General features: G+C 42.8%; 1 protein-coding gene across 3 annotated transcripts in view; it reads left to right on the top strand.

Annotated features, from left to right (window-relative positions):
* Positions 1 to 2983: 2983 nt before the first annotated feature.
* Positions 2984 to 11126, top strand: part of sema3d (sema domain, immunoglobulin domain (Ig), short basic domain, secreted, (semaphorin) 3D) — a 55314-nt gene continuing 47171 nt past the window's right edge. For 2 of the 3 annotated variants that reach the window (XM_084059177.1, XM_084059176.1), the window contains exon 1: positions 2985 to 3281. The gene's annotated coding sequence lies outside the window, so the exon portion shown is untranslated. Of the gene's footprint in view, positions 3282 to 11126 lie in introns of all 3 variants that reach the window. The other variant, XM_084059178.1, reaches the window with a different exon arrangement.

Raw genomic sequence — 11126 nt, 5'->3', positions numbered from 1 at the left:
GCGTGAGGTGTGCATGTGTGTGCACGTGCGTGTCTGCGTGCATTTCCAAGTACGTGTGTGTGTGTGTGTGTGTGTGTGTGTGTGTGTGTGTGTGTGTGTGTGTGTGTGTGTGTGTGACTGTGTGTTGTTCCAAGGAAGGGCACACCCTGAGATAGAACCTCCCCCAGGCAGTTAGGGAGGACAGTGCTGTCTGATCCTTAGGTAACCTGGTCCCTCTGTCACACCCTGAACCAGGCCAACAATAGATTCATGAGAGCAGAGGTGTGTCGTATATTCTGTGATGTGGGATACTGCAGCCCATTTAAAGCGTGGGGACACAGTTATCTGATATCTAACATCTATTGGCTAAAATAAATGATTTCTATTCTTTTTCTTTTGTTTTATTTAGTAATGGTTATTTTAATTTGCTTGATTATGTTCACAACCTCCCCTCCCTCCCTTTCGCAAATAATTCAACTGTCTCTTAGCTGGTAAGTCCCCTGAACATGTGGATGTACACAGTGAAATCCTCGCTGTTTATTTATCCATCTGTAGAGTGTACAAATCTTTAGGTCAATTCAGAGCAATGGTTTACAACACGTTTATTCAAGATTTTTTGGGGTTTATCTGTTTGAGTATTTTTGTTTCTTTTGAATATTCTGATAAGAGACTCGTCTTCTGATTCATGTATTTTAATTATTGCTGTATATGAATGACTCTACCTCTACTGGAGTATTGTGTTCTGTATCTCGGCTACATTGAAAATGAGGGCCTGCCCCTCAACTGTACTCCCAGTTGAAATAAAGGTTATTATAAACTTCATTATGAAATGTAACCAAATGGACCCGTAGGTTAATTTGGTTACATTTGTACACTCTCCGAATTAGATGACCATTCAGGAATTTACAGTGTACTGACATCTATTGATTTGTATCATGGAGCTGTTTAAATTGTAACCTGTGCTCCTTTAGAATATATAGGGGGAGTTCTACACTCTATGTCCCTGTTGGGGGATGTCTGGCCTTTCTGTCCACATGTGAATGACAGGGGAGGGCCAACATTATGTTTTGAGTCTCCCTGGTGGCTCAGCCAGTTAGTGAACCTACCTTAGTGTGTTGTGGTCCGTGGCTCAAATGCCGAATAAATAATGGACCTTGATATGAAAAAGTTTGAAAACCACTGATGTAGAATAGATGCTCGGTCAAGCCGGATGCACTGCGGAGGATTCAAACCGGACCAAGTGCACTCTCCAACTTTCTATCCCAGTAAAGCAGAGCATGGAAACAATTGTTCCTCACCAAGTGTCATCTCATCATAACTTGACGTGACCCCTGTGTGGATAGTAAAACAAAAAGATGAGTTTTAATCTACTTGTGCCTGCGTCTCTTTTGTGTGTCTGTGCGTTCTAAAGAAATGTGTTTACTTAGAAGGCACTGGTGTGTGTGTGTGTGTGTGTGTGTGTGTGTGTGTGTGTGTGTGTGTGTGTGTGTGTGTGTGTGTGTGTGTGTGTGTGTGTGTGTGTGTGTGTGTGTGTGTGTGTGTGTGTGTGTGTGTGTGTGTGTGTGTGTGTGCGCGCAGCACGAGCGTGCGTGCGTGTGTGTGTGTGTGAGACTGAGACATACAGTCAAGACATCCCACCCTGCTGAACCTCCTCTCTGAACCCAAACACAGCTGTGGGTCCCGCTCCTCAAAACGCAGACCCAGGACCACATGATCTGTCCCTGATCTCTGCTCAACCACATCACTAGTCAACCTCTATGCATCCTCATACCAGCGTTAAGCCTCATATACTGTGTTGTACTGTACGACAGCGTCCCTGTCCCCCACCAAGTATAAATGAGGCTTAAAACAGTTACATTTGTATTATACCTGACAGGCATAACATGGAGCTGTATCCATGGACTGCACATCAACTTTGTTTACTGTAAACCGTTGGGGGTAGGAACGTCAAATAATGGTTTTTGCTCTATTTTTTTTAACCAATCAGCCTATAGTGGACAACTTAATTAACTTTTCACATAGGAAAACAATGGAGCTCATTGTAGAGCATTCCACTGAGTCTGGGTTGAGAGACTTGTCAGTCTGATTTGACAGTTCTCTTCTCCAGTTTACTTTCTGCACTGTGGTGGGTTGACCACAGGGCAGTTCCCCCTAGAGAGACACCAGTGGTGTAGAGTAACTAAGTATTTACTCAAGTACTATACTTAAGTACAATTTTGAGGCATTTTTTACTTTACTGGAGTATTTCCAGTCTTCTGTACTTCTACTCCACTACATCTCAGAGACAATTATTGTACTTTTACACCACTACAATTATTTGAAAACTTTAGTTACTAGTTACATTATAGATTTAGATTATTATTACAAAACACACATCAACCACTTCAGCCCTACAGTATATACATTTCGGCCATTTCAAAATAGCAGGTCTAAAAGCTCACAATGCCTTGAGATGCGACGCATTGTGAGCTTGTAGATCTGCCATTTTCTAAATAATTATGTTTATACATTTTGAACTTGTGAAATGTGACATTCTGCATAATGAGTAGACTACTTTTACTTTTGGTACTTTAAGTACATTTTGATGCCAATACTTTTGTACTTTTAATTTAGAATGTAAATTTAGAATTCCGGACTTTTACTTGTAACAGAGTATTTCTACATTGTGGTATTGATACTTTTACTTAAGTAAAAAAAATGTGAGTACTTTTTCCACCTTCCAGAGAGAGAGAGAGAGAGAGAGAGAGAGAGAGAGAGAGAGAGAGAGAGAGAGAGAGAGAGAGAGAGAGAGAGAGTGAGAGAGAGTGAGAGAGAGAGTCAGAGAGAGAGAGAGAGAGAGAGAGAGAGAGAGAGAGAGAGAGAGAGAGATCTGGCAGTGGTACAGCAGATGCTGAGGAGGGCTCACCCCTCTAACCCCTCCCCTCTCATAATTGGGAGTTTTAGTCAGTCTGTCTCCTGGGGCGAGCTGCCACAGATTCATCCGACTCATCCGACTCACACACACACACATACACACACACGCGCACACACGCGAGTGCACCGAGAGTTCACGAGCGTTGGCAAAGCGTTCGGTTGTGCAAGTTGACTGACAGGGGGGAAGTTGTGAAAGACATTTATTTAATCCGCGCACATTTTACAGGGCTTGCCCTGCAGTGGTGGGTGTAACTAACAGAGCAGTGATCAGTGCCGTGCGTCAGCCAACTACAGTGCAGAGAGAGAGAGAGACCAGTTAGTTGCGCCGCGCGCCGCACATGTGTTTGTTGAGACTTTTGATCCGCTGGCTGACTGAAGATCACATTCAGGTAAGAGATGCACGTTGGAATAATAATGATACAATCCTTAAGGCTGTAATTTACTGAAGACTGAGAAACTATAGTTGAAGAGCAGAATAGCCTATTGATTTTTTGTGTAAAATTGTTTTTGCCCTGGTTAATGACAGTGGTGGAAAAAGTAGCTACTACATTTTTTTACTTAAGTAAAAGTATCAACACTGCAATGTAGAAATACTCTGTTACAAGTAAATGTCCGGAATTCAACATTTACTTGAGTAAAAGTACAAAAGTATTGCTATTAAAAAAAATACTTAAAGTACCAAAAGTATATATAAAGTAGCCTACTCATTTTGCAGAATGTCCCCATTTCACAAGTTTTCAAATGTTTAAAATAGCAGATCTACAAGCTCACAATGGGTTGCATCCGATGCATTGTGAGCTTGTAGATCTGCTATGTTTAAATGTATATAGGGCTGAAGTGGTTAATGTATGTTTTGTGATAATAATCAAAATCTACAAAGTATAGTAACTAAAGTAACAAATAATTGTAGTGGAGTTGAAGTACAATTGTTGTTCACCACTGCAAGTTGGAATAATAGTAAAATCCTCAAGGCTGTAATTTACTGACAACTGAGAAACTATAGTTGAAGAGCAGAATAATATATTGATTTTTGTATAAAATAGTGTTTGCCCTGGTTAATAATAAAATCCTTAAGGCTGCAATTTATTGAAGATTGAAAACTATAAGGTGAAGAGCAGAATAGCCTATTGATTTCTGTTTAAAATTGTTTTTGCCTTATGTAGCAGTGTAGAATAATAGAGTTTTAGATGCCATCCAGTTTAGTAAGTGTTTAATCCATAGGCCTACCATAGCGCTAGTGCTACAGGCTATAGTGGATATTGTTTTTCTATTTAGTTTTGTATTATTATTTTATCATCTCACCTGCTTTATTGAATGTGGAAAGTCATGATGTAACGGAAAACCCTGTTTGAGGTGGAAAGTGCAAAGTGTTGGACAGTTTTGGAAACTTTTCATTTTGTTGACAGCCCTCAGCCCTCTCCTGCTCTCGAATTAGTGGTCTGTCTCACATGGTGCCAATAGCTCAATATAGCTCATTATGATGTGTGTGTGTGTGTGTGTGTGTGTGTGTGTGTGTGTGTGTGTGTGTGTGTGTGTGTGTGTGTGTGTGTGTGTGTGTGTGTGTGTGTGTGTGTGTGTGTGTGTGTGTGTGTCGCGCGTGCGTGCGTGAGTGAGTGAGAGAGAGAGAGTCAGATGGAAATTTTGAGTTGTGATTCTTTTTTATATACGAACACAGAAACTGTCTGTGAATAGTAGGCTCTGGACAATTTATTATTTTTTGCCCTATAGGCCTACTGTTGGGCTACAGCTACAACATGAAACAACACATTGACTGTGATACAGTGCAGACTGATATATTTTAAGATATATCATGAGTTATATATATATCCATTGTATGAGTTGTAGCACTTTTAAAATGTTGAGGGGGGCTTAGCTGTTTGGACAGAACGTTTAAATTATATTATGCATTAAGGAAGTTATTCTTCCAAAGGGGCCCAAAGCCCTCCACTGATTCCCTTGTAGTATTCCTATTAGGGATGTGTGTACACTAAGATATTTATGTCCATCATTAAGCACGTTCAAACTCTGTACAGAAGCATGATGATTTAAAACTGGTTTCATAACTAAGACCTTTGCATGCATGCTCTTAGAATGGTAGGAGAGAGTGCGGTACAAGTACATTATCGCTGCAATTTAGGGCTACAGTAAGTGTGGTTACACCTAAATCTTACAGATGAGGGAGACAGAACTTACATGCAAAGAGCCCGCAGAGATAAGCTAAATAACACGATTTCAAGAACCCGGTGATTGTTTATGGTTTTGTACCTAGAGGTCTACTCTACAAACCTGATTTAAAAAAAAAAAAAAAAAAATCTGTCCAAATACTTTTAGTGCTCTGGAATTAAATCAAAGTTGACAGCTTGCCCTTTGACCCCACATCACTTCTGTCACTCGACGTCCAAAGCAATAAGAGCATGTTGCCTAAACGCTGAACAATATATGGTTGCGCAAATACTTGCAGATGTCAGTGTACGTTTGGATGTTTGTGTATGCTATGGTTTTACCGTGCTAGTCACTGTGTAGTGTGTGTGTGTGTGGGGAAGGAGAAGGACCCTGTCATGAATGTTTAGCAGACTTAGGTTATTTAGCCACTCTGCTCCCGGCCATATATCTAACACAACTTCAAGGAGCCACTCTCCTCGGCCTAGCCTAGCGCTCTGCTTAAAGGTTTATCTAACACCCTACTAGGAACTGTGTGCAGTGGTTGACATGCTGAGGGAGAGAGAAGGAGTTGGACAAAGGCAGAAAGAGGTAGAGTGCATGTTTTGGGGTCGGGGGGGTTGGCAGAGAGTCAGCGAAATAAAGAGAAAGGGAGAGAGAGAGGAGAGGTAAGGCATTTAAAGGGATAGTTCACCCCCAAAATGACTTTTTTCCCTATCGATTAGTCACCCCAGGGAGACTTGAATTCATGGATATTCTTTGGTCCGCTGGTCATCAAATTATTGGCATAGGAATGCGACAAAAACAAAAAGAACATCCATGAATTCAAGTCTCCATGGGGTGGCTAATTGTTAGAAAAAAATATTTTTGGGGGTGAACTATCCCTTTAAGGCAAGTTTATTTGTATTGCACATTTCAACAACAAGGCAATTCAATGTGCTTTTAAGCACATTTTAAAGGGACATTTGCATTCAGCAAAAAGGGAGGAAAAAAGAAGTTACCTATTCAGAAGTAAAAACTAAAGAAGTACAAATTATTATTATTCTAATGAAAACAGTGCAGAAGAATCATTTAAAAAAAATCGAAGACCCGCAGTATATGCAGTTTTGGCAATGCTCCAGTAGTTTTATGATTAGCATGAGACAGTCAAATAATGCATGGCTAAATCTCTGCCTCCTGGCCAAAGGATAGACTCTTAATTCAGGAAAAAAAACTTCTGTGATTTGTGTTCCTTTAAGTACCATCCAATCATTATGTCACAACAACTGAGCTGCTGTCAGGCCTCGCCTTCAGATCGCAGACAGCTGTGTGCTCGCTCCAGGGCCCAAGGACAGGTCCAGGCCAACGTCTGCTGATGAAATCACAGTCCAGAAATTCTTATTGTACCAAGATTGTAAAAAAAAAAAAGGAAAAAAGCTCCTGACCATCAAACAACATACTTTATGGCTGAGAATGCCTCTCGGTTTCACTTCCGTGAGAGCTCTGGACTGGTGTGACTCGGAAAGCAGGTCAGGAGATAATTGGTTAATCCATTAAGACCGGGAACGCACCTGTGTCATTTTAAGATTTCTTTGGCTATTCAAAAATAGCAGATCTACAATCTGCAGCGTGCCGCGCAGAGTGCCGCGCTATGAGCTTGTAGATCTGCTATTTTTTAATCTGCTATTTTTGAATCTTTGAATATCGGTGCCACGCTACGAGCTATATCTGCTATTTCTTGAATAGCCAAAGAAATCAAAAAATGACACAGATGCGTTCCCGGTCTTAATGGGTTATTCTACTGTGGTAATGGTGGTGAGGCTGTCTATGGAGGCTACGTGACTTGGGTTCCATCCTATATTACTGTGGCTATCGATCCAAACCCATGCCGGGTGTGCTAACACTGAGAATCGGCTGTGGTTCAGCTCACCCCTATGTTGCTTGACGTGCCTATAGATGAATCCACAGAACAGCAATCATGACTGCGGTGTCAAGCGGCTGCCGCTCCGCGACACCGCAGTTATGATTGCCTACAGGCAGCGTGTCTGTGGATTCGTCTATAGGCCAATCCAGTCGTAACAGTATCAACTCTGCAATGTAGAAATACTCTGTTACAAGTAGAAGTCCCGTATTCAAAATGCACTTGAGCGAAAGTACAAAAGTATCGGCATCAAAATATACTTAATGTACCGAAAGTAAAAGTACGCATTGTGCAGAATGTCCCATTTCACAAGTTCAAAGTGTATACAAAATCTTTTGAAAATAGCAGATCTACAAGCTCACAATCCGCCGCATCGCGACGCATTGTAAGCTTGTAGATCTGCTATTTTCATAAGGCCGGATATATATAGGGCTGAAGTGGTTAGTGTGTTTTGTAATAATAATCACAATCTACAAAGTAACTAGTAACTAAAGTTTAATTGTAGTCGAGTAAAAGTACAGTATTTTCCTCTGAAATGTAGTGGAGTAGAAGTAAAAGTATTGTAAATTGTAAATACTGAAGAAAGTAAAAATACCTCAAAATTTTACTTCAGTACTTGAGTACATGTACTTAGTTACTTCACACCACTGGATCCGTCATTACCATAAAACGAATCAAAGCATCAATATTCGTCTGTGTTTTTGAAAGGCCTGCAGCTGGTCCATTCCTGAGCTCTGCTGTATGCCGTATGAGCTTTTTTTCCTGGACAGCGATGAAAACAGAAAAAACTGAATGCGTGCTTTCTCTAAACTCTGCAGGTCTTTCTGGGTTGTTAAAACAGTGTTCTGTGCAGAACATACCGGCCCCTGCCCTTATATGGTGAGGTTTCAAGACCCCCCCAACAACGTACACCACCTCCCGTCAGAGAAAACAGACAGGGAATGGTACCTTAACTTGGACCACTGATGCTATAGTGGTGTTTGGAGAGTCCACAAAACGGCTAGGTGCCAATGACTTGCAGACAGACAGCCCGGCTAGGCTCACGCCGCCCCCCCCCCCCCCCCCCCCATTTTCTCTCTCATCTCCTTGGAGCTGAACTCTGGTGTGCAGGATGCTTGTTGCCCACGGTAGCTCTTCTGACCACCGAGCAACCGACAGCCTTTTCAGGAGTGAGAGAATGTTTAGCACAACCAGAGTCACTTCCCATAGCGGTATAAGAGACAGACAGTAACTCTTGAGAAGTGTTAAGTGCACGGAAGGGTGTATACCTTCATGCCCCTCAGGCCAAATTGAGACAAGGGAGAGCACTTACGGCCGTCAGTCATTTTTGTCATGCCCTGTTGACTTCCATCTGCCAGCCTGCAGGATGCTATTAGGTTACACACAGACACACACAGACACACGTGTGCGCACACGCGCACGCACGCACGCACGCACGCACGCACGCACGCACACGCAAGTCACACGCACACACACACACACACACACACACATGCACGCATGCAAGTCACACGCACACACACGCACACACACACGCACAAAGGAAATTTCCCTGTCCAAATGTGTGTTGTGTAGGGTTACTTTGTTGTTTTGTTGCTATTATTATCATCGTTAACAAACCCTGTCCATATGTGTATCAATTAGGTACAGGTGCCTTGATGACGTGGCTCTGTTGAAAAGCCATTCAACATCATTTCTACTATTTATGGGTTTCTCTTCCCTTGCACGTCAACACTTTTCCATTCCTTTTCGACCCCAGATCCAGTATCACTGAACCCCTGCCCCCCAACCCCTACTTCACCTGTGTGTGTGTGTGTGTGTGTGTGTGTGTGTGTGTGTGTGTGTGTGTGTGTGTGTGTGCGTGTGCGTGTGCGTGTGCGTGTGTGTGTGAGACAGGAGACAGCAGACTGAAGCTGGCACTGAGTCAGGTACACATGCGCTCGCTACTGTAGAGTAAAGTAGCTGAGGGCTGTCTCCCATTGATAGAGAGGGGGGAGGATTAAACCGCAACATTAAACGTATAAAATGGGCTCTTTAACAAAGGCAGTGCAAAGGCTATTATCTGGCGTTAGCTGTATTGTGTTACCTCTCACACCACCACTTGCCCACAGGATTCTCTTACTGCCTGCTTTCAGACTCAAAGATAGCAGGCTCGGGGGCCCCGGCCAGAATGCGGACAGACAGGCCGACCTCAGGGCTTGGAATCTTATCCATCCTCCTTGTTTTCCCCCCTCACAAAGAGATTCGCCTCAATTATGAAACGGAAGGAATTCCTCCTGGAATGTCCTCTCCTTTTCCAAAAATCTGCGCCGCAACAATTGCTTTCATTGAGACTTCATGTCGAGTCAATGCGGCGCAGATTGAGTGTTGTTTTTGATCCGACGCTATGAAGTGACGCCGTGATTATGTGATGATGAACAGGGTTCCAAGTGATTTCCTTTGGAGAAGACAAAAAGAATCCCCCCCTGGCTAACTCTGACACGCAGCTTCTCTATCCAGCTAGCTGTCAGCCTGCGCTGTGTTGCTGTGTGAGAGTCTTCTCTTTAACCAGACATCCTGTGGCTCTGTGATTTATTGGATTTATTAGGAGATGAATCACTGTAGTAACTACAGCCTCTTCCTAATGGCACAGGATCAAATGATCCCTCCATACAGAGCACTCCATGGAGAGGTATTAGATATCTTTGCCTAACGCATGTAGGCCTTAGCGTTGGTTCATTATTTAGGTTTAACGTATTGTATACTTCAAGGCCAATCACTATTATACAGCGCAGCATGTTTTTCTCTAAAGCGACGGCTTGGAATTGGTTCTCATGTGTAAGGGGATATTTTTGTAATCCATTTAGCGTTCGGGGTTACAGTCCTCAGTAATTTCTCCAGAGATGCATTCTGTTGCTCTGATAGGTGCGTTGTGCCTTTAGATAAGGATAAGGGCTCGGTTACGTTCCTGATTAAAAGCCTAAGAGACACTTTGCTGGTTTGTTTTTTGTAATGATTTGAGTATTCCAGGAGACTGATATAGTTCCTTAAAAGCCTTTGTATCACGCCGCTCAAGGCGTTTTCATGTCCTGATCTGGGTCCAAAATAATGCTACATTCCCACAGAGAGTTTCTGGCAACACTTAGAAACTCTCAGTCAAACATGGGGGGCGAGGGGAATTATATATGTCACCATGCCGATAACCACAAGATCACTACTGTAGACAGGAGTAGCACTCACCCACACGTACATGCACAAAGCACAGACGCACACAAACGCAGGCACGCACACAAACGCACGCACGCACACACGCACGCACACGCACACGCACACACACACACACACACACACACACACACACACACACACACACACACACACACACACACACACACACACACACACACCGTTTAGAGATTCAAGAGGTAGTATAGAGGACATTCGAGGTAAATATTACTCAAGTGCTTCTGAGTGGCTTTTTGACATGTTAGTAACCCCAGCAGGTTCGGCTTTGTCAATGTCATTCTAAATGTATTTATAAGAGGAGAAACAACAAATTATCGAGTCCCTTTAAAATGTACATTGCAGCCTCAAGACCATTAGAATATGTTATTTAAGTTACTTATCCCCATTACACAACATATTTAAGTTACTGCAATGTTATTATGCTGTTCTGTACTGTTATGTTTTCCTCTTTACGGCTGTCTATAAGTGGAGTTACAGCCAATAGAGACAATTTAACGTTCCAGTTTATGCCTTGGTTTATGTTTTGTCCAAACACAAAGAGTACAGTCTAGTGGCGGCCATGTATTTTCCCTCTACTAGACATGAACTCACACGGACTCACAGGGGAGCATGCTTGCTTAAACCCAAGGTAGAAAAGAGGGGGAAAAAATTGATGATTGACTGTTGCCAAGAAAAACAACTAATAGTCCTGAGAGCCAGAAACAATTACCTAAGTTATTATGCCAGGCCAGCGCCTGTGGTCTGGGAATAAAGACAAATAGTGGGACTAATGTGCTCTGTCCTGCGGAGATGGAGGGACCCGATAATGGCATACACTGCAGGCTACCTCAGTGGTCGCTAAATGCCTCATTAAGGGTGGTCTGTCTGTGGGTATGCCCCCTGGCTCGCACACATCTGCCCCCATCTGCTCCTTCCCATATGACCGCTGACAACACAGCGGAGATCCCGA

Source organism: Gymnoscopelus microlampas (genome assembly GCF_963454915.1).
Source record: "Gymnoscopelus microlampas genome assembly, chromosome: 6".
Taxonomy (NCBI): domain Eukaryota; kingdom Metazoa; phylum Chordata; class Actinopteri; order Myctophiformes; family Myctophidae; genus Gymnoscopelus; species Gymnoscopelus microlampas.
Note: the sequence above shows the minus strand (reverse complement) of the source record. Positions and strands in the feature narration are given on the sequence as shown.